The following is a 24,398-nucleotide window of genomic DNA, read 5'->3' as shown; positions in this document are numbered from 1 at the left end:
CCTTTACATTTTAAATCACTTCAATAATAATGGTACTTCGCCTTAAATAAAACTTACCAGCAAAGAGCCTTCCCACTCACACCCTCAACTGACTACTTGGCCATTGTGGAGATCGCACTAATACAGTAAACGTCCGGTATTTCAGGTATATAATCATTGCCGTTTATCAAGCCTGGTGTTTGAAACAGTTTGCTGTCAGTGCTTTGGAGGCAGTTCAGAGGAAGTTTACTAGTTGATACCTGGAATGAGTGGATTGCTTTGTGAGGAAAGATTGGATAGGCAGGGCGTGTTTCCATTGCAGCTTAGAGAGAGGAGTGGTTTGATCGAAGTGTATAAAATCTTGAATGGCCTTGACAAGATGAACATGGAAAGAATGTTTACTGCTAGTAAGTCTAGTACCAAGTGTCACTGTTTTAAAAATTAGGGTCACCCTTTTAGAACAGAGATGAAGGATAATCTTTTTCTGGTCTAGACGCTTTGGAATTCTTCACCTCAGAAGGTGGGGTCATTGAATGTTTTTAGGATAGAGATAGAGATAGATTCTTGTTAGGCAGGGGAAGTGAACCTTGCTGGGGTAGATGAGAATGTGAAATACAAAACATGGATAAATTAGCTATGATCTAATTAAGTGCGAGAGCAGGCTAAAAGGCCCAAATAGTCTATTTCTGCACCTAATTTGTATTTATAAATGCTATAGAAGTTTAAAAGCTAGAAAGGGAAGGTAATTGAAATTCTGGGCTTTAGGGAATGCTGGAAAATCAAAAGCAAATGGCAGTTTAGAAACTTGCCCATATTTGTTGTATAGAATCCAAAGCAAGTTGAAGTTATGAAAAGCGGAAGTGATTTGCTTCGCTGGAAACGTGATGTCTTGCACTGGATGTAGGTTTGCTCGCTGAGCTGGAAGGTTAGTTCAAAAACGAACCATCCAGCTCAGTGAGCGAACCTAAATCCAGAACCTCAACCTGAGCTACGAATCTTCTCAAAACTAGCTATGTCTTGCACTAGACGAGGGATTGTTTATTTGGGATTTAGGCTAAATTAGTCAAAAGCGTTCCACTAAATCTGGAAGACTGTAAGAAACAATTACTCAAAGCAGGCTATGTTGTCATGGAAGTAGGTGGAGCTTATGAATATCCTCTGGTTTTGTTTTATCAAGATTTATTTTTGCTGGGAGAAATTAGTTACAGATGCAGCTTGAAACTGAGCATGTTGAAGCAAAGAAATGGCTTCCAGCAGTTCTCGTGTTCGTGCACTTCAGGAAGTTAAGGTAACAGAAGTCCCTGGATGCAATTGATAGTTCAGTGTGGCTGAGTGTGGAGGTAAAGGATGCCCTCAAGCAGCTGCGAGATAGTAGAGAACATAGAAATCCTTGGGATAATGTCAACCTACTGCAGCTAGCTATCTGCAAAAGAGCTGAAATTGTGCCCATGGTTAGATTCTGGAGTGCAGTCTCAAATCCAGTGGAATGAGTTCTTGCAAACAGTTGTTGATGTGGTTCATGATGAAATGGTTTGTGAGGAAATTCCAAAGCTTGACATTTGAAAGTGAAGAATTGGAATTCCTTTTTAATGACTGTGTCTGAATGATCCGTGTTTTGTGTCTTGATCTTATTTGCTACTTGATGAGTTCTGCAGGATGTTTGACCACATTTTGTCTATGATTCATCTTTACCTCATGTTAACCCAAATTGCTAGAGTGTAAGTTCAGTCCATATATGTGATGGATTGCTTTACTTTTCTAACTTTGTATAGTAATGTTTAATTTGTTTGTTCAAAACCACAGGATCTGTGCCTTTATTCTCTTCTTATAAGTCGCTGAGATTTCAAACTATGTTCAGTTCAAAAAACAAATTTAGTCCTTTGCCGGATCATGTTATAAATGTGGCTCCCTTATCAGGAATAGTGAGATCTAGTTTAATCAGAAAGCCTTCACCACTATGAATATTTTAAGGTGCTCTGGATTGTGAACAGTTCAGTGTATAGTTTTCTTAAAATTACTAAGAGGTTACAAGGGAAGCATTTGGAACGTGTTCACTTTCACTGAAGAGGAAAAGAAGTTTGACTGATTTCCTCTGGAAATAGTGAAGTTTTGTTTGGTTTATGCATTTTTTTTCTCTGGCTAGAAGTAGAAGTAAGCAAATAAAGCTCTGCACGCAATATAGCTTTATTCCTATGTGTTTAAGGTCTACATTTTTAGAATGGAAGTTTAAATTATAAAATATAGGACATTTATCAAATATGTCCAAGTATTTGTTATAACAGTTTCATCTGTGATCTCAAAGTTTTATCTTCAAATGCATGGGCTTTTAGAATCAGCACTTGTATTAATGTAGTCCTTTTGGAACTTTTTTCCTGTTTCCCTGAAAAATGCTATTTTTAAATTCAAAGTGTAAATGAATAACAGAGAGACAGATGAATGGGATAGATGAAAGATTGAGTTTTGCATCTGAATTGTTGGTAAAAAGCTTTTAAATAGCTGATGTTCTCTTTAGCTCTACCTGGTTAGTTACTTATTCTTGCATTCAAAATCCATATGATATAGAAATATGCCATTTTGATTTCAAATTCATCTTTTAAAAATTGTAGTTCTTAATTTCTTAACCTTTACTTCACATGCTGAAAAATCAGGTTGCCTTTTTTGTTTTTGATGATTTTAACTCAAGTTAACTGCTTGTTAAATAAAATGTTCTTTGCTAAGTTGTGATTTGTTGCTGTCTACCTGTAAAACAACAGTGCTGTTAATATAATGAATTATCTCCTCACACTTCATAAGTGCATTATAAAATAAATTACTATACCAAGCCGCATAAAAATGTATTAGATCAGATGGCCAAAAGCTTAGGCAAAGCACTAGGTTTGAAGGAGTAGCTTAAGGAAATTGAGTAATGTGCAGATTGTGAGCATTCTGGAGCTTAAGGGCTAAGGCAATTGAAGGTACAGTGACCAATAGAGTCATAGAGATGTACAACATGGATACAGACCCTTCGGTCCAACCTGTCCATGCCGACCAGGTATCCCAACCCAATCTAGTCCCACCTGCCAGCACCTGGCCCATATCCCTCCAAACCCTTCCTATTCATATACCCATCCAAATGCCTCTTAAATGTTCCAATTGTACCAGCCTCCATCACATCCTCTGGCAGCTTACTCCATTCACATACCACCCTCTGCGTGAATGGAATAATTAGCCAAAACTCAATGGGAGTATATAATTTGAGGGTTTTGGGTGCTAAAAGCAATGGGTATAGGGATTTGAAATTAAGGGCTAGAATTTTAAATTCTGTCACTGCTGTACAAGGAGGCAGTATAGATTACTGATAAGTAAGCAGTGTGCAAATTGATTCATTGTTACATGTACTGAGATACAGTGAGTAGTGTTGTTTTGCACGGTATACAGGCAGATCATACAATAGAAAGTGGATCAGAGTAGCAGAGCTAAATGCAGAATACAGTGTTACAGCCATAGAAGGTGCAGAGAGAAAGAGAGATCACAAGTAACATTTGAGAGGTCCATTCAAACAGCGGGGAAGAAGCTTTTTTCGAATCTATTTGCATGTGTATTCAAACTTTTATATCTTCTACCCATTGGAAGAGGGTGGAAGAGAGTATAACTATGGTGGGAGGGTTGCTTTCCTGAGGCACAGGAAGTATAGATAGAGTCAATGGTTGGAAGACTGATTTGCTGATGGACTGGTGTGTGTTCACGACTCTCTGTAGTTTCTTGTGATCTTGGGAAGACCAGTTGCCATATCAAACTGTGATGCATCCAAATAGGATATTTCCTCTGATGTATCTATGATGATTGGTAAGAGTTCTAAGGGACATGCCAAATTATCTTAGCCTCCTGAGGAGGTAGAGACATTATCGTGCTTTCTTGACCATTGCATTATTTTGGATGTACCAGGACAGACTGGTGTCTCGATTAGAGTGGTGCTGGAAAAGCACAGCAGGTCAGGCAGCATCCGAGGAGCAGGAAAATCGACATTTCGGGCAAAAGCCCTTCATCAGAGTGCTGCCTGACCTGCTGTGCTTTTCCAGCACCACTCTAATCTAGACTCTGATTTCTAGCATCTGCAGTCCTCACTTTTGCCCAGCACAGACTGGTCAATATCACTCCCAGGCACTTGACACACACTCTCAACTCCATCTCTCTGCCATTGATGCATTGGGGCATGCCTTCTACTTAGTTTTTTGAAGTCAGTGAACAGCTCCTTCATTTCACTCGCATTGATGAAGAGATTGTTGTCTTTACACCATGCCACTAAGCATTCAATGTCTTTCTTGTATTCTGTCTCATCATAGTTTGATAGAGCTACAATGGTGGTGTTGACAGTACCCTTGCGCATGGAGTTGTGGTGGAATTTGGCCACACTCTCATGAGTCTGCTTCCAGAGTAAGTCAGTAGCAGCAAGATTTTGGATGACCTCAACTTTATGGCAGATGGAATTTAGAAGACCAGTCAGGAGTGTACTCAATATTGAATTGGAGGCAATAAAGTTATGAATGAGAATGTAATTTAAAGATAATTTGCTGGAGTTATAATTTTAAATCCTGTTGATCTGATGCCAAGGTACCATGATTAATCTTTTTAAATGTTGAATCTCCTACCCAAAGAAATCATGTTTTGTAATGTGGATGCAGCATGTTTGTGACAGAAAGAAAGAACAATTTTAAGTTGTTGAGTTGTCACTGAGGTTTGATTCATTGTTATTTATTTTGTTTAATTTGTTCAAAACGTCCTGCACCTAAAGCTGCATTAGATATATTTGTCAAGATTGAATTTACTAATTTACTGTTGGTCCAGTTCTGGTAACGCCCAATACATTTATGCAACAATACAAATGTTGAATTCATTAATTCTCAAAGCTTGTTTGTATATATTGAGGGGGGATTGACTTATTAAGTCAATTATGTGTTGGCTGCATTTATTATTTATTTATTTTTATTATTGCTGTGCTATCCCTGAAGTCTATTGGAATAGATTGCATCTAGACTGATATGTTATCATAAACCCGGACTGGTGTTTATCATCTGAAAGCTGAATTTAAACGTATAGTTTGTATTCACTTTTTTATAACTATTTGAAACCCTGGCACCCAGCTACATTTATTCCACATTTGATTCCAACTAGTTATGTTGTGGTTCTGTTCGCCGAGCTGGAGGTTTTTGTTGCAAACGTTTCGTCCCCTGGCTAGGTGACATCATCAATGCTTGGGAGCCTCCTGCGAAGTGCTTCTTTGATGTTTCCTCCGGTGTTTATAGTGGTCTGTCCCTGCCGCTTCCGGTTGTCAGTCTCAGCTGTCCGCTGTAGTGGTTGGTATATTGGGTCCAGGTCGATGTGTTTGTTGATGGAGTTTGTGGATGAATGCCATGCCTCCAGGAATTCCCTGGCTGTTCTCTGTCTGGCTTGCCCTATGATAGTAGTGTTGTCCCAGTCGAATTCATGTTGCTTGTTGTCTGCGTGTGTGGCTACTAAGGATAGCTGGTCGTGTCGTTTCGTGGCTAGTTTATGTTCATGTATGCGGATTGTTAGCTGCCTTCCTGTCTTCAACCGGAAGCGGCAGGGACAGACCACTATAAACACCGGAGGAAACATCAAAGAAGCGCTTCGCAGGAGGCTCCCAAGCACAGATGATGTCGCCTAGCCAGGGGACGAAACGTTTGCAACAAAAACTTCCAGCTCGGCGAACAGAACCACAACAACGAGCACCCGAGCTACAAATCTTCACACAAACTTCCAACTAGTTATGTTTGTTTTAAAGTTAAATGTAAATTTCCCTTATCTTCTGTTACTGTTTGAAATAATTGAAAATACAGATTTGCAAAATAGCCACACTTAATGCAGTGGTTCCCAAACTTTTCAGTATCAAGACATATTTCAATGAGAGATCTAATTCCAAAGCACACTTATCTTTTTCATTCTGCATGCGTGGTATCAGAAGTCTATGCTTGTATAGCTCTGAAGGTTTACACATGTGCAGTAGATATGGATGCATGCTGTCAGCAGAAAAGGGGAACATCAACTGATCGGCCTGCCTTTAGGCCCATTCCAGCTTTTGCTAGCTTATTATGCACTGTAGTGGGAAAATAGGGCAAGAAGCCTGTCTGCTTTTGTTGCACAGAGTAATGTTCAGGCAAGGGTGGTGGTGATGGGTTCTTTCTTGACGGTTCTTTGGGCCTGACGAAAAAGCATGCTCCTGTCCTTACAAATATCATTGTGCTCTGTAAAATCCAGCCTCCACTCTGGCAGCAGTGGATTGAAAGGCATATATTATGGATAGTTTGAGCTATAGCTAGCTGTGATAAGACGATGACAGAAAAAAGTAAGGATGACCATATTAGTTGCACACCATTGCATGATTTTGTATCACAAATAGAAAACTTGAGTCTTGGTAAGATCAGTCAGAGGATATCCAGCTTCAGTACTTGTGTATAACTGATGATCTTTATACAACAAAAATGTAACATGAAGATTGTTGATTTAAAGTAACTAGATAAGTCTAATTCTATTAGTCTGGATTTTTTTCTTAGAGCTTTGTGCATGAAATTCCAGACCTATTATTCTCTAAAATGTAAATAATGGATATTTGATTCCTTATAACTTTTATAACTGAAATAATCCTGAGTTTTTTCCAGCATGAGGGAATGACCTTTCGGGCTTGGCAAAATTTTGTTAAAGGCAATTGAATTTAACAGTACTACAACGGGGCTGAGAGATGCATGGGGAGTTCCTTTAATCTGGAATTACTGTGGCAGTAAAGCCAACAGTTTAACAAAATAATTTGATGCTGAACATTATGCTTGTGATGTGTTGCTCACTGATGAATTCCTATTGTTGATCAAAAGAGAGATGAGCAGCAAGGTATAGGTCTGGGAAAAGTTATAAAATTATCAGTCTGCTAAAGGATCTCTGTTCAGAATTTAATGTTTTAACTTTGATAAATGGACATCTAACTCCATTTGTTTCTAATCCTTGTCTAAGAGTCATAGAGGTCTACAGATGAAAAAGGCCTTTCACCCCTAAAGTTTGCATCAGTGAAAAGCAATTACCTAACTATTCTAATCTCATTTTTGAACTTCACATATAGCCTTGTATGTTTTGGCATTGCAAATGTACATCTAAATGCTGCTTAAATGTTCTGAGGGCTTCTGCTTCTACTCCTCTGCTGGGTGAAAGAAAATCCTGACATCCTCTCTAAACAACTTGCTTCTTCCCTCAGACCTATCCCAGTCAGAGAGCTTTCCTCCAAAGGAAAAAATTACTTCCTGTCTGTCCTGTCTGAGTCTCATAATTTTATACATTTCAGACATGTTTCCCCCTCTGCCTCAATTGCTCCATTGTCTATTTAATCTCTACTAAAACTCTCCAGACCATGCAACATCCTGGTAGATCTCCTCTTCATCCTATCCAGTGTCATTGCATCCCTCCTATAATGTGGATTCCAGAACTGCAAGCAGTATGCTAGCTGTGGCCAAACCAATGTTTTATACAGTTTCAGCATAACCTCTCTGCTGTCAAACTCTGTGCCTCAGCTAATAAAGGTGAGTATCCCATATCTCCTTTCAACCACTTTATCTATTTAACCTGCTACTTTCCAGGACCAGTGAACATGCACACCAAGGCCCCTGTGCTCCTCTGTGCTTCACAGGGTCCAACAGTTTATTATGTATTCCCTTTGTATGTTCCACTGAGTGCATCACCTCACACTTATCCAGATTGCATATCTTTCGCCAATGATCAGATCATCTGACCAACATAGCAATATCCTTCTGAAATCTAAAAGTATGTTTTTCACTATTTTCCACCCCATCAATTTTCATATCATCTATGAACTTATTGATCAGTCCTCCTACATTCAACTCTACATTGTTTACAGGTTATGCTTCTATAACATGACAATTGTGTTCCTTCGTAACCTCACGCTGTAGAAAATCGTGCTTTGGAAAATTGCCAAAGAAAATTGAGATGTAGAAGATTGCTATAGAAAATCGCTATACTCATTAAGCAGAAAGTTTGAGTTATCCAAATAGCATCCACAATTCGTCAATTGTGTTATAGATAATTTGCATTATACCAGGACGACCTGTATACAGTCGGTTCTGCTGTAACACGCATTTCTTCTATGCAAATTGGCTTTAATGCGATTGAAGAATTTAGATTGTTACTTGTAAAATGCAAACTTTTCTAACTTGTATTGACTATAACATGATTCTGGTCCCGTTAGTTTAAATGTTGTGACAAATGCACGATTTTCTTATAACGTGAGATTGCATGAGAAAGGAGCTATCGTGTTTTTTCAGAACCAACTGTATATATTACAAACAGCTGATCACAGAACCATCCCTTGAGCATTACCCTCTGCTTTCTGTCACTCAGCAAACTCTGTATCCAAATTTCCATACTTGCTTGGATCCCATCTTTGCTGTCGGTTTCCTATGTCAGACCTTATCAATAGCCTTGCTGAAGCCACCAACGTCGACTGCATTGTCCTCATCTATACACCTCTTATGTCTTTGAAAAATTCAATCAGGCTGCTCAAACATGATCGCTCCATAACAAAGCCATGCTGACTCTTCTTTCCTCTCCAAGTGCAGATTAACTCTGTCCCTCAGATTGCTTCCATGTAATTTCCCCACCACTGAGGTTAGACTGGCTAGTCTTTAGTTTCCTGTTTCATCCTTTGCCCCCTTCTTGAATAATGATATTACAATGGCTGTTCTTCAGTCCTGTAGCATCTCTCCTGTGGCCCGGAGGATTTCAAAATTATTGCCAGTGCCCTGCTATATCCTTCCTTGCCGCCTGAAGAAGGGCTTATGCCCGAAACGTCGATTCTCCTGTTCCCTGGATGCTGCCTGACCTGCTTTTCCAGCAACACATCTCCGGCTCTGATCTCCAGCATCTGCAGACCTCACTTTCTCCTTCCTTGCCGCACCAAACTGACTACAATGCATTTCATCTGGCCCTGGATATTTATCGACTGTTAAGCTTACCAGACCACTGGGAGTCTTCCCCCGTCAAAGCCAATATTCTTGAAGTGTCTCATACCTTTTCCCTGATTTGTATACCTACTCTGCCCTTCTCTCTAGTGAATATAGACACAAAGCATTCACTTAGAACCTTGCCTGTGGCTGCGCACGCAATTACCAACGTGGACCTTAATGTGCCCTACTGTTTCCCTAGTTATACTTTTATCCTTAATGTAATTATAACTTAGGAATTTCCTTTGTTTTGCCTGCCATTATTTTTCCACACCCCATTTTTGCTCTCCTGATTTCCTTTGTATATTTCCCCTTGCACATGTTGTTCTCCTCTAGGGCTTCTAGTTTGAGCCTTCAGAATTTGCCATAAGCCTCCCTTTTCTCTTGTAAGTCCCTTGATATCTATGGTTTACTGCATTTGGCCCACTAGGGCCAAATCACACCTGATTTTACTTAAATCAGCCTTCCCCTAGTTAAGAACTTTGATTTCAGACCCATCTTTAGTTTTTTTGTCAATAACAATCTTTAATGTAACAGAGTTATGATTGCTGTCTGATTCTTCAACCACCTCCCTGACTTCATTATTTAAAATTTAATTCAACATTGCAACCCCCCCCCCCCCCCCCCCCGGTAGGGTGCTCTGTACATGTTAAGAAAATATAATAGTGTGAACTGAGAAACACCAGCATTTGAAAAGTCTGGGAGCTACAAGACATAACATTGGTGGTAGCACATGTCTTTGAGTGAAAGTCTAATTTTCAAATGGAATTAATGTTGACTATATATGGAGTTTGAATTAATGCCACAGAGAGACAAAACTGAGTGAATCGCACAAAAATGATATGAATTAGCAATGAATTCATTTTTCACTTGGGATAAATTAGGCAGATAATGGTGTGGAAACATAATTTGAGAAGTTGTAATAAAAGTATAGATTTGCATTCATTTATTTTTCTAAAAAGGTCAAAGAAGATGCAAAGCTCAACCACAGACTTTCCTGCGCAGGAGATAAAAGTTTAGATTTGTTGGGATAACTAAGGTGAATAAGGATGAAGTGACATTCAACATTTTGAAAAAAATTCAGTATACACCTTCAGCCAAGGTCAAAGCACCACCATGTATTTTGAGGGAGGAACCAGGTGAATCTGTTAACAATTTCTTAACAGCATTGAAAATTAATCTAACAAGTGTAAGTGTAGAAACTAGTCCATTTGGCCCTTTGAACCTGCTCCAGTATGATCATTGTTGATCTTCTATCTCAACACTATATTCCTGTTTTCTCCTATGCCTGTCAATTCCCTGTAAAATAGTCTTTCTTGAATACATTGTGAGTTGGCCTCCACAGCCCTCTGTGGTAGAGAATTCCACAGGTTCACTACCCTTTGAGGGAGATTTCTTTCCTCCTAAATGATCCACCCCATATCCTGAGATTGTGTCCCCTGGTAATAGATTCCCCAACTGGGGAAACACCTTACCTAACATCTAGTCTGTTCAGTCCCATTAGAGTTTTATGCATTTCAATCAAATTATCTCTCAAATTCTAGTGAATAAAGGCCTAGTTGAACCAATACTTCCTCACAAGACAGTCCTGCAATCCCTGCTGTCAGTCTGGTGATCCTCTGCTGCACCCCAGATACGACACCTTTCTTCAGTAAGGAGGCCCGAAACTCCACACAATACTTAAGTTGTAGTCTCACCAAGGCACTGTGTAACTGCAGTTGGACACCCCAGTTTCTGAACTCAAATCGTCTTGTAGTGAAGGCCAATATCCTAATCACCTTCTGAATTTCTTGCTGACCTGCCTGTCCACTTGCCTTGACTGGTGTACAGGGACACCCAGATCCCTCTATATATCTGCACTTCCCAATGTGTCAGCATTTAACGAATACTCTGCATTTTTGGTTTCACACTCAAGTGTATAACTTGACATGTATCCATATTGTACTGCTTCTGCCAAGTATTTACCCAATCATTTGACTTGTCTAAATCATCTTGAAGTCTTCTTGCATCCCCCTCACAACTTGCAATCCTGCCCAATTTTGTGCTAATTAGCAAACTTGATAAAGTTGCATTTGGTTCCCTCATGCAGGTCATTTATCAATGGTGGCCAGCTCAGGCCCAAGCAATGATCCTTGTGGAACACCATCAGCCCCTGCCTTCCATCTGGAAAAATACACATTTTTCCCACACTGTTCCTGGCTGTCAACCAATTCTCAATCTGTACCAATATATTACCCCTAATCCCACATGCTTTAATTTTGCCTACTACCCTGCTATATGGCACTTTATCAAAAGCCTTCTGAAAATCCAAATACAATACCTCTACTGGTTCTCCCTTCCCTGTGGGATGTGCTTTGGATGGTCAGTACAGACTTGATGGGCCAGATGGCATCTTTCTGCACTATAGGGATTCTATGGATGCCTCTCATCCGGAGATTGTGGATGTAGCACTTTTGAATCCATTTAAGGCTACAGTAAACAGATTTTTGGTTTTTCAGGGAATAGAGGGATGTGCAGAGCAGTCAGGAAAGGCAAGTAGAACCTCATGATTGGCTATGATCATTTTAAATAATAAAGCAGGTTCATTGGGCCAAGTGGTCTATTGCTGCTCCAATGTCTTCTGTTCTTGTAGAATAATTGTATTCTGGAAGATGATCATAAACTTGAGGTTACATATGATTTATCTGACTGCATGACATGCAAAATCTGACATCCCAGAAAAAGAGTAATTTGAACAACTATTTCGATCAGAGACAATATGAAAAATAACACCATAGCCACAACTCTGAAACTGGAACTTGATACCAGAGCGTACCATAATATCCCATAGAGACCAACCCACCCAGCAGATCATTCTTGAAAATTCTAAAGAAAATATGTACCTAAAAAATAATTCTCTGTAACCAAAAATGTTAAGCAGATGAAATATGTTGAAATTGAGATTTGACCAGATACAATCCGAATCAAAAGATAACACAACCAAACAAAAAACATTACAGTACATCACAGAAACAGATAGTCCTGCTGTCATCTGGTTGTGCAGTTGTAAAAGGCTGCTACTGATCTTTGATAACCATAGGATGACAGCGATCTGACTGAAGAAGTGGGTATTATGCATATTGGGAAACACCCTCCAATCAGACACCAACAATATATTGGAAAAATTCAATAGTCTGACTGCATCTGAAGAGACAATCATAATTTAATGTTTTGAATTCAGTATTACTAATTTAACTGAAAAGAGATGAGAATATGAAAAGATTTCTGTTGTGACAAAGGGGAACAAGTGAATTATCAGGGAAAATGGTGAGGAAGATTTGAACGCAAAGGTTTCATAATATGACAGTCAAAGGGAGTAGTAATGGTTGTAGAGAAGAGACAAAACATAGATCAAGAGGGGTAGTGTTAGCGGAATATAGCTCAGCTCTAAATAAAAGCAAAAACATGAAATCCGTGTACAGGTAATGGGGAGGGGAAAATATCAAAATGGAGAACCAAGTTTCACAACTTCAATCAACAATGTTAATTTCACAAGGCTGTAAAGTGCCTAAATGGAAAATAAGGTGCTATCCCTGGAATTTGCATTGGACTGCATTGGAATACTGCAACATTCCTGAGAGGACAATGTCTGATCAGAAAAAATGAGATTGCTTACATTCTATTATTGTGAGTGATAATGTGCAAAGCTAAATTATGGTGTTGCAGTCAAATATTGAAATTCTTGAGGCCATTACTGAAAGACATGAAAAAAACTTGACAGCAAAAGAGCAAAGGTTTAGGCAGCTAAAATAATTTCTGCAAACCCATAATACCCTAAAGTTTCTCAGCAAATTATCTTAATTCTCTTTATTCTCTGATTTTTGACCTTGAACAGGATACAAGTTGGCATGCTGGCAAGGGGCATTTGGTTGAGAAGCTGCAAAGTGTACAGGTTATAAAGGAGACCTTCCTACCTTTAGTCAAAACTTTAACAGCCCATATTTCAAATAAAAGAACTTGTAAAAGGAAAAAAAGATGCAATTGAATTCAGATAGCAAATTAGTGAACTGCAGATGCAGGTTGCCACTGTATCACAGTCATAGAATGGTTTACTAGAGCCAAATAACAAGCTACGAGAAATGCTGGAACATTTAAGAGGAAATATGAAATGCTAGAAGCCAAGCAGAGCAGGCATAACAGGAAGCTGAAAAACTAGTGAAAGACAGGCACACACTATGATTGGAAGAAAAACAGAAGCTGCAGAATGGTAATGCTGAGCTTGAATGGACGTAGCACCAGGCTAAAATAACTTTAGCTCAGAAGAGGAGACACTATTTTATCACTTAAGCGATATAATGAATTCTGTTTTGAGAGCAGAAAACAAGTTATAAAGGACTCTTAAAGTTTTCAGTCTCGTCAGAAAATGTGTTTCTTAATTTTCTTCACCTGATTTTCTATGTTGTTTAAACCGTTACATTGATTATATAAAGGCTTTTTTTAAAAGGAAAGGTTTTTGAATTGTTGAATTATTACAGTAAAATTTCAGAACCATTGTGGTCAGATGTTCAAAAACATGTAGCCTCATTTCCAACAGATCCTATTTCAGCTTGCTCTAGTGGAGTAGAAGCAAAAGGGATGGTGTGTAGGGGAATAGAGACATGGTTTGATTTTCAATTGTGGGAAACCTGAACTGAGTCTCTCATTCAGTACTGTCTTTGAACTGAATCAATTTAAAAGTAACTACAGTGTGGAAGTTGCACTTTTATTCGAAAAGAGAATTAATAAATACTTTTGAAGGGTGATTAAAGTCTGTAGAAATGTGAGCTTATTTAAATGGCCTGTCGTTTTAAAAGTATAGGAAAAAAGTGCCTGTGGGGGAAAAAAAATTGTTCTAGTAAGTTCTATAACTGTTTGTTGATATAACCATAAGTATGATTATTCTGGTGTCAATAAAGTTTGACTGTTTTCTAGGAGCCTACCTTTGTCACACTACATGATGGTAAGTTCAGGGCAAAAGGAAAAATTAACTGTTGTTGATTGGAAGTTCTGAGTAGATTAGATTAGATTCCCTACAGTGTGGAAACAGGTCCTTCGGCCCAACCAATCCACACCGAACCTCTGAAGAGTAACCCACCCAGACCCATTTTCCTCTGACTAATGTACCTAACACTACGGGCAATTTAGCATGGCCAATTCACCTGACCTGCACATTTTTGTGTGCAAAATGGCAATCCAAAATGCCAGAGGACGTGGTGGAGACTGGTACAATTGCAACATTTAAAAGGCATCTGGGTGGGTATATGAATAAGGAAGGGTTTGGAGGGATATGGGTTGGGTGCTGGCAGGTGGGACTAGATTGGATTGGGATATTGGCATGGACGAGTTGGATCGAAGGGTCTGTTTCCGTGCTGTACATCTCGATGATTCTATGACAATAATGAACTGGATGGAATTTTGGGACGGCGTGGTGGCTTAGTGGTTAGCACTGCTACCTCAGAGCGCCAGGGATCCAGTTCGACTCCTGCCTTGGGCAACTATCTGTGTGGAATTTGCACATTCTCCCCATGTCTGCGTGAGGTTCCTCTGGGTGCTCCGGTTTCCTCCCACAATCGAAAAACCTGCAGATCAGGTGAATTGGTCATGCTAAATTGCCCATCGTGTTAGGTGCATGAGTCAGGGGTAAAAATAGGGTAGGGGAGTGGGTCCTGGTGGGTTGCTCTGCAGAGGATTGATGTGGACTTGTTGGGTTGAATGGCCTGTTTCCATACTGTAAGGAATCTAATCTAATCTTTACAACATTCAAAGTTAAAAATCACAGAACACCAGTTTTTAACTTTGTACACCCTAGTCCAATATTGGCATCTCCAAATCATTACAATAATCAGTGATAGTTGTCATGGCCATCATTAGAGATTAGTTTTATATTCAAATTTATTAATTGAATTCGACTTCCTATGATGGGATTTGAATGTATGACCCAGACACCCTCGGCCTCTGGATTACTAGTTCAGTGGCATGACTATCACACCACCCACTGTCTCTCCCATATTTGCCTTGTGATTGACATAGGAGAAAGCGAGGACTGCAGATGGTAGAGGTCAGAGTGGTGCTGGCAAAGTGCAACAAGTCAGGTAGTATCTGAGGAGCAGGAGAATCGACATTTCGGGCATAATTCCTGATGAAGGGCTTATGCTCGAAATGTCGATTCTCTTGCTTCTCGGATGCTGCCTGACCTGCTCTGCTTTTCCAATACCACACACTCGACTTATGATTGACATAAACCAATAATGTATAATGATACATGATATATAAAATGGAAGGAAATTCTGAGAGATTGAAATTCTGAGATTGAAACTGAGGTGAAACTTAACTAGTTATGTATTTGCTGATGTTTAAAAGTGAATGTTATCGTTTAAGAATTACAATGAAAGTGATAAATTTGTCTTATTAGTAAAACAGAATCCTCCCAAGTCTCCTGCTGTGTTTTCTACTGAATTAAAAAAGCTGATTTAATGCTTTATGCATAATCAGTAATTAGAAAATTATGTTGTAGTGATATTATTTATTTAAAGCAGAGCTTTTTAGCTGATCAGGTTTTTCATATTTAATTTGATTTAGCAAACCATGGAGACACGTTAGTACAATTTCCACTTAAAGTAGCATTGCTCTTTGAAGTAAGTTGAATGGTAAGTAAAATTTCAATAATTTGGTTGTCTTTGCTTGAAAACCTTCTGGGGGTTCTATGGGACTTAGTAAACTTTATTGTGCCACTTGCATTATTGCTGCATTTTTTCTTTTTTATGTTGATGGTATGATAGAGTTTACGTAATTCATCAAAATATACAAAATAATGTTGTTCAACATCTTTGTGTGAATAAGATGTTGAAGAGTATTTAAAAGCGATTGGGAATTTAGTATGTTTCGTCCTAAGATGTAGTTTTTTATAATGTGCAATAAACTGATTTGAAAATGTTTCATTGCAGAATCTGAAACTTACAAGTTGCAGAAAAAATAGAGCAGAATGAAATGAAGTTTCTATCAAAGTAGCCCAATCCCACTGCTGTGGTGGGGTCTTTGAGTTTGGATGCTTTCTAAAAAAAAAAACTGGCTACTCTTCACTCAATCTCTACTATACATACTTTATTTCTGGATTTTGGCTTTTTAGAGTGAGAATTCTTTATAAAATTAATTATTCACTAAAACCACATGATGTTGCATGCAACAAATGTTTTTAACTTTCAGTATCTTATGTCTGTTTATGATTTTATATTTATAGTTTCTGAAAAAATGACCTAGATTGTAGTTGGTGCATTTGTTAAAGCTTCTCGTCATTTAACTGCAAATAATTCTTCAATTTTATGTAACTGTTTAAGTTGTGCCAAAAGTGTGATTATGTATAACATTTGGTAAATTTTCATGTGAAAGGAGAAAGTCTTCCTTGAGCTTGGCATCTTGGTTATAGCCAGTTCACATATTTGTAAATGGACAGTGCTTGTAACTGTTGCTGCTTGATAGGCATTTGCTAAGGATTAAATAATGATGAAAAAGAATTGGGATAGGAATTTGATTTAAGATTACGATATATACTCAACTCTAGTGCTTCTTAACTGCACCACTGGCGTGCTGTCGTGCTACTACCGTGCATCCTGTTAACGCTGCTTTGAATTTGCCAGATAAAGTTAGGGATAAGCAAGAAGTAACAATAACAGGATTTTAGTCCAAATGATATTAATCTTTTCAGCTACCTTCAAAATGAACAATCCTGCAATAAAATGTGATGTAATTCTTCTGTTGAAATTGACTGAGGCATATGACAAATATAAACCATGCATGTTTACAGTCATACAGCACAGAAACAGACCCTTTGGTCCAACCTGTCCATCTCGACCATAATCCAAAACTAAACTAGTCCAACTTGCTTGTGCTGGGTCCATATTCCCCCAAACTTTTCCTATTCATGTATTTATCTAAATGTCTTTTAAATGTTGTAACTGTAGTCATATCCACCAGTTCCTCTGGAGATTCATTCCCACACAAACCACTCTTTGTGTAAAAAAAAACCCCCTCATGTCCTTTTTTAAATCTTCCTCCTCTCGCCTTTAAAAAGATACCCCCTAGTCTTGAAATGCCCCACCATAGGGAAAAGACACCTGCCATTCATATTATCTATACCCCTCATGATTTTAACAACCTCTATACGGTGACCTCTCAACTTCCTATGTTCCAGTGAAAAAAATGTCCCAGCCTATTCAGCCTCTCTTTATACCTCAAACACTCCATTCCCAGTAACATTCTGGTAAATATCTTCTGAACCCTCTCCACTTAATAATATCCTCCCTATCAGAGGGGGATCCAGAATCGGACACAATACTCTAGAAGAGGCCTCACCAACATCCTGTGCAACCTCAACACAACATCCCATCTCCTATATTTAATATGTAGCAATCGCAAATAATTAGATAATTCTTGACTGTCAGGTCTGTCCGTGCAGCTACAGAGTAACTTGAAATCTACAACACTGACAATGGGGCTGCACTGCAAGGAAAATTCAACAGCACTGACAGAGCTGCAGTGTAACTTGAATTCGACAGCACTGACAGTGGGGCAGCAGTGTAACTTGAATTCAATAATTTTAACAGTGGGATGCAATGTTAGGGAAATTCAACAGTACTGACAGTACTTCTGTCTGTTTTTCTTTTCATAGTCATCTCTTTCAGCCTGGAATACACAATATTTTAAAAAGCTACCTGCACTCTTAAATTATTCATAAGTTTGTGCCAGTCGTTTTGGTAAGCAGTTTGAGAATGTAGCTAATACAGTTCTAGTTACTAGATGTAAGTTTTGAACAAAAGTTTCATATGTTTGTCTGTAAATAGTTGAGGGCTACTTAACCATTGTTTGTTTGAAACTGGTTATATAAAAATAGAATGCAGTAATTTGAAGAAATATTGCCCTGTATAACTCATGGAAAAGAATTAGCTCCTGAAGCAAATTCATGATGTTGGATAGCTCTTATTTCTTTCTAACCTTTGATTTGTTGATGGAGTTCCAATTCAGACCCTTTTTGAACTGGAATAAACATATTGCAAAGTGGATGACAATATTGGGAGAAGCTGCTTGAAAGCATAGAAATAGTCTTTATCAGACTAGATCATGATATTATGGTAGATGGATGAGGGAGATTTTAAAATAGAACAAGTTCTTTTAGCCTCTGTCATGAGAAGAACAGATTTGCCAATTCTCTGAACGTAGGTTCTAAGGAACTGACTTAGAAAAAAATTGTCGATGAATATAGCTCTCTGAAAATTGAAAAATAAATATGTGCATACTTAAGTGGTTCTGACCTAAAGCATGTTTAACAGGTATGATGCTGCAATTCTAAAGGGTGAAACTGCATTGAATGTATGCTTTTATTTGAGTATCAAAATATTGTGCAAATGTCACAAAAGATCTTCTAAACATGAAGACAAAATTTAGTGGGGATAGTTTCCTGTTGGGAGTAATGTCATAATTATTTCATGACCAGTTACGTGCTGGGACACAATTTTCAGTTGCTTTGCATCGTGTTTAGTTCTATCCTGGCAAATATGCAGGTTTTCTTCCACTTATTGTAAATGGATTGAGGCTGTTTGATTAAAAATGTTTTGTTGTAGACATGGGAACTGAAGGCTCTTATACAGTTGTGAAGATTGACACTGGTGACTTTGGTAATTGTAACAGATCTGTGAATCCATTAAGCTCCAGATGGAACTTTAATCAGGGTTCTGATTGAACCTGGTGTCCTTGTAAAGTCTCTCAGCATCTGCTAGGAAAAATATAAATGACATTATTCAAAATTTAAACAGAATGCAGCTATCCAAGGACCATAATTTCATTTTTGTTTATTAAAAGTGTGCTGGTTATTATTCAGAAATTTCAGTATCAAGAGCTCAAGAATAAAATTGCATTGGTAATTTTAAAAAAGCATTAAGTCTGCAGCAGTACATAGTTTTCTTTTTGAATAGTAAGACAAAATTGAATCCAATTACCTGACAACATTGCTGTACATAAAATAGATGCATAGACCGCAAATACTGTCTTATTTTCAAAAAAAAATCTAAAAAGTTCTCATAATATCGAATCCATTCTTGTCACATCTGTCTTTGTAATCTACTGTCCCAATCCCAAAAGCTGTTATGGCTCCCAAATCTGTACCAGATTCAGACTTCCTACAGCAATATTGAATCAGTGCTTATTTAAGTGACAAATAATACTCTTTTGTGACTACAACAAACCTGTTACTCATCCTTCTGGGTATGTGTGTAACCTTTAATATGGTCAACTGCAGCATTCTTTCGAGTGTTTCTCCACCTGTCCACAAGGGACTGCATTCACCTGGTTGCAATCTTTTTCACTTCTCTTGTAGCAAGAGAACCATGTGAAATAGTTTCTCTTCCCATTTCCTTGCAACTACCTCAGCATTCTAAAGAACTGTTCTGGGTCCTCCTAATTTTTATCTACATGCTGGACCTCCATGACAGCCTCTGGAAATGCAGCTGCTGGATTTGTACATGGTCAACTATCAGCTACATTGCTTTACCACCTATCCTTTCCCTCAGTTTTTCTGCTGGACTCGCCCATTTGCAGTGTTGACATTCTATTTGTCATTGAGCTGAATCAATTTGTCCTCATTCACAAAAATCACTCACTTGCACCTCCCTAACATTATCCATCCTCATTCTTGCCTCACCTCATCTGATGTTGAAATCCTTATCCGTTCCTTTGCTATTTATAGACATGACAGTTGCAATGTTCTCCTCATGTTGCATTCTTCATAATTATGTAATTTTACAAAACTTACTGTCTGTGTTCTAACTTCCAAGTGCCACCTGACCTGCATTGTCTTGCGGTTCAGCGTTGCCTCAATTTTAAAACTTGCATCTTTGTTTTCAAGTTTCCTCAGAGACCCATCCCTTCCCTTTTTTCCATCAGCCCTACGATATTCCAGATTTATCTTCCTCTGCCTTTTACACATACCCTTCCTTTAGCCAACCATTGGCAATTTTACATTCTGTCACCTCGATCCTGTGCTCAAGAATTCTGTACTCAAACCTATGTAGTTCCATTGGTCCGGTAAAATCTTCCTTAAACCAAATTCTTTGGTATGTTTGGTTTCTTTTCAGAATTACACTCTATCTTGGTGCTGCTGATGAATCTGTAAAGTGCCTTAGAAAACATTATTAAGGTGCTACATAAATTCAAGGTACTGTTAGGCAGTTTTTGCAAGATTTAAATGCTGAATAGATGTACTTTAATAGAAACAGGAAAAATAAATGTACGGTTAGAAAATCACCAATTATGTCTTTAATGTGGAAAACTATCCTTATGCATTTCACTAAAGCAATATCAGAGATAAGTGGATGCAGAACGAAAGAAAACGTAGATGTACGAGTGGCCAGAAATGTGATTTAAAATGATCGATTTTAAGAAAGGTCATTAAGGAAAAGACCGAGGTGGAGCAGCAGAGGGATTTAAGTTGTAGATTTGTGCCGAAGCGAGTGTTTGCACTTTCAATAATCATAGAATCCCTACAGTGGGGAAATAGGCCCTTCGGCCAAAACCTCTGAAGAGTAACCCATCCAGCCCATTCCCCTATCTTATTACTCTACATTTACCCCTGACTAATGCACTTAACCTATGCATCCCTGAACACTATGGGCAATTTAGCATAGCCAGTTCACCTAACCGGCACACCTTTTGATTGTGTGAGGAAACCAGAGCACCCTGAGGAAACTCACGCAGACACAGGGAGAATGTGCAAACTCCACACAGACAGTTGCCCTAGGCTGGCATCAAACCCAGGTCCCTGGTGCTAACCACTGAGCTACCCTGCCACCCCATGCTGTAATGGTGAAGTAATGGAAAGGGGGAAATAGTAGTACTGGAGTGTTTGCATAGGACTAGGGCTTTGGAAGTCTGAAACACAAAGGAATTTGGGAGTCCCTGTTCGGGATCGTGTTGAGGATAACATGCAGATTCTTTTGGCATTTAGGAAAGCAATACAATGTTAGCATTGATCTTGAGAGGGCCAGAATTCAAAATGCAGGATGTACTGCTGAAGGTGTATAAGGCACTAGTCAGACTACTTTTGAAATAATAAGAACAGTTTTGGGCCCCCTATCTAAGGAAGGATATGCTGCCCTTGAGGGAAATTTGAGAGGTTCACAAGAATGATCCTGGGGATGAAGGAGTTGACATATGAGGAGCAGGTCTGTACTCAAGGGACTTGAGAAGAGTAAGGAGAGATCTGATTGAACTTGCAGAACCCTGAGAGGCCTGGATGGAGTGGATATGAAGATGATGTTTCTACTAGTAGGGGAGAATAAAACCCAAGGGCACAGTCGCAGAGTGAAAGGATGACTCTTTAGGATCGGTGCTGGGTCCACTACTTTTCGTCATTTATATAAATGATTTGGATATGAGCTTAAGAGGTATAGTTAATAAGTTTGCAGATGACTCCAAAATTGGAGGTGTCGTGGACAGTGAAGAAGGTTACCTCAGATTACAACGGGATCTTAATCAAATGGGGCAATATGGCTGGTTGTTTACAGTTTTACGATAAACTATGAATCTCTTCTTGTTCCTGTGGGATATTACAAAAGATAACCTCAATTCTGAAGAGCTGATCGAGGACTAATGCTTTGGCAATGTGTGTACATTTGTTTTGCGCTAAACCTTATGCTGTTTTATACTATGAAATGTCCAGATGAGCAAAATTCTTGATGTATGCATTTTGCATAGCTGACTACAACATGAAGATAAGCTTGCCAACATTCGCTGATTGCTAAAGATCACGCTTGTTTATGTTTGGGGGAAAAAGATGGGGTATTATACACTTGCTGGCTTTGTGAATTACATCAAATTTATATTCAGTTACAATCTGAGACTCCTGCTTTAAACCCAGGTGCTATCCCGTGCATTGTGCTAAAATAGTTGTAGGCAATGACTTATTGAATTGTGCCTACTTCATTGGTATTGGTACTGTCAATTAATTACATTTGTCAAAGATCTCAGATCTAATTTGTCACTTCTGTAATTGCTTTTTTCTATGTGTGCATTTTTAAAGATAAAAGTTCTCTCTATTGTGCATATAGAAATATTAGACTCAATCTTCTAGGTTTTTTGTTTTTACACCAAACAAAAGCCTTAGTTTAGAAGTGCCACGTGTTGAAGCTTGTGATGTATAGCTGAAAATAGCTGCATGTTTCTGCCAAAGATATAACTGAGTTCTATTGATTTCCTTTATCTTGTGCAACTGTACCTCAAAAAATGGTGATCAAACTAAAAATGCAAAATTACTGTGTCAAATTTATATTGCATTAATTAGAATCCTTGGAGGGCGTACCAGGTAGAAAAAAACTATTCTTTTCTGCTTTATTTCTAAGGAATTATATTTGTCTTTTTAATTATTAGTACTCCAAAAAAGGCAAGGAAGTAACAAGTACCCAAAAAGAATAGAACAAGCTTAGACCTGGTTGGAAAATTTCTACTGTTTTTACTTGAGATCTGCAAGATCTGCAGTACTTTGAAGTTCAAATGAGTGTGGGGCAGCTGCCAACTGTATGAAAGACCAATGATATTTTAAGAGATCAAAGGATTGAACAAACGGCTAAATATGAAGAGATCCTTTGATTCGTACTTCAGATTTCAAGGGGAGAATCTAATAGGGAAAATTCAGCATGGACACATAGGGCTCCTCCGTAAACTACTTTTCTTTGGTAAATCTTGTCTTAGGCTCCAGCTAAGCATGGATATGGAAAAGCCCCAGAGCACTGACAGCAAAGCAGAACTGTGAGATAGAGGTGTAGTCAGGTTGCTGATCCAAGTGTTGTGAGAAAACACTTCACTATCACGAGTGAATCACCAGAACCTAGTTTCTTAAATATTCTGTGATTCTATGAATTCAGATTCTGTAGACATTGAAACTGGATTTTTGGAAGATAGGATGAGATGCATTCCAGCAAGACCTGGACCAGTATCCTCGCAGAAACAGTTGCTAGCATTGTGGGGGAGACTTTAAACTTGAATGAAATGGGAACCTGAATAGGGAGATAAAAGTGAGGGAAACAAAGGTAAAAATGAGAGAGAAAAAGGTAGAAAGCAAAAGTGGAAGGCAGAAGAAATAAAGGCTAGCTGAGAATTGGGCCATAGCACAAGAAAGGGGTAAAATTGTCGGATAGACAAATCTAAAAATGCTACATTAGAATGGGTAGAGCATTTGCAATAAGGTAGATGAAGTAACTGCATAAATACTAATAAATGAATACGATGTGATTGTGATTACGGAGATATGGTCACCTCACAACCAAGGCTGGAAGCTGAACATCCATGGGTATTAAATGTTTAGCAAGTGCAGACATAAAAGGAAAAGAGAGGAAGTGATGTTTGTAGATGCTGAATTCTGTGTCTACAGCACTTAGTTTTAACAAGTAATGGATTACAGTGCATTAGTCAGCCTCGCATCTAAAAACAACTCCAGTTTATTGATGCTAAAAATCATGTTTTGCGCTCTTTGGCATATAAATTGACTCCATTCTTTGAAATCCTGTACTTGTATAAGTAGTCAGCCTCAATTGCCAGTCCTGGCATGCATGTTTTACTTATTTTACACTATAATTAATGCGTGAAATGAAACAGTTCGTGTGTACTTGATGCAAAAATGTTGTAGGAGTTTACACACCCACATAAGGCAAGTCATTAGAATGGTCCTGGGTTTAAAGGACTTGACATATGAGGAATGGTTGAGAACTCTGAATCTGTACTTGATGGGGTTGAGAAAGATGAGGGAATCTCACAAAGATGCTTGGCTAGAGTAGACATGGAGAGGGTGTTTCCACTGGTAGGACAGATTAGGATCAGAAGCCACAGCCTCAGTGAATGGGTCCTTAGAAATAAAATGAGTAGGAATTTCTTCAGCCATGAGGTGGTGAATCTGTGGAACTCCTTGTTGGAGAAGGCTGTGGAGGCCAAGTCATTGAGCATATTTAAGATAGAAATAGTTCTTGATTAGTAAGGGGTTATGGGGACAAGGCAAGAGAATAAGGTTGAGAAACATATCAGTTATGATTGAATGGCAGAACAGACTTAATGGGCTGAATGGCCTAATTGAGTTCCTACATCTTATGGCCATCTTATTGGCATGGCAATTTTTAACAAAAAATGACCTTTTAAGCTGGAACCATAATATTTAGAACTTGTGAAATAATTGTGCTGTGATGAAAGAATTCACTGATACTGAAAAACTGATGCAATAATGAAAGAAAGAGGAATCTGGTCTGAAGAAGATGCCTAAGACAAAATGCATCATGAAAACAGGGACCAACTGCAGGATTGATCTTGAGCATTCAGTATCTCAATTGACAATTGCTGAAATGTTATAATTACCAACAGTTATGCAATGCA

The 24,398-nt window shown here is 38.5% G+C and overlaps 1 protein-coding gene across 10 annotated transcripts in view; it reads left to right on the top strand.

Moving 5' to 3' along the window:
- Nucleotides 1-24,398, top strand: part of tbc1d5 (TBC1 domain family, member 5) — a 519,702-nt gene that overhangs the window by 58,711 nt on the left and 436,593 nt on the right. Inside the window, exon 1 of one of the 10 annotated variants that reach the window (XM_043690192.1) lies at nt 15,576-15,643. The exons of the other annotated variants lie outside the window; for them this stretch is intronic. The gene's annotated coding sequence lies outside the window, so the exon portion shown is untranslated. Of the gene's footprint in view, nt 1-15,575; nt 15,644-24,398 lie in introns of those variants that run through there. 10 annotated transcript variants of the gene reach the window in all.

This window comes from Chiloscyllium plagiosum, chromosome 5 (genome assembly GCF_004010195.1).
Source record: "Chiloscyllium plagiosum isolate BGI_BamShark_2017 chromosome 5, ASM401019v2, whole genome shotgun sequence".
NCBI classification, from domain to species: domain Eukaryota; kingdom Metazoa; phylum Chordata; class Chondrichthyes; order Orectolobiformes; family Hemiscylliidae; genus Chiloscyllium; species Chiloscyllium plagiosum.
This window is presented reverse-complemented; position numbering and strand designations above follow the sequence as displayed.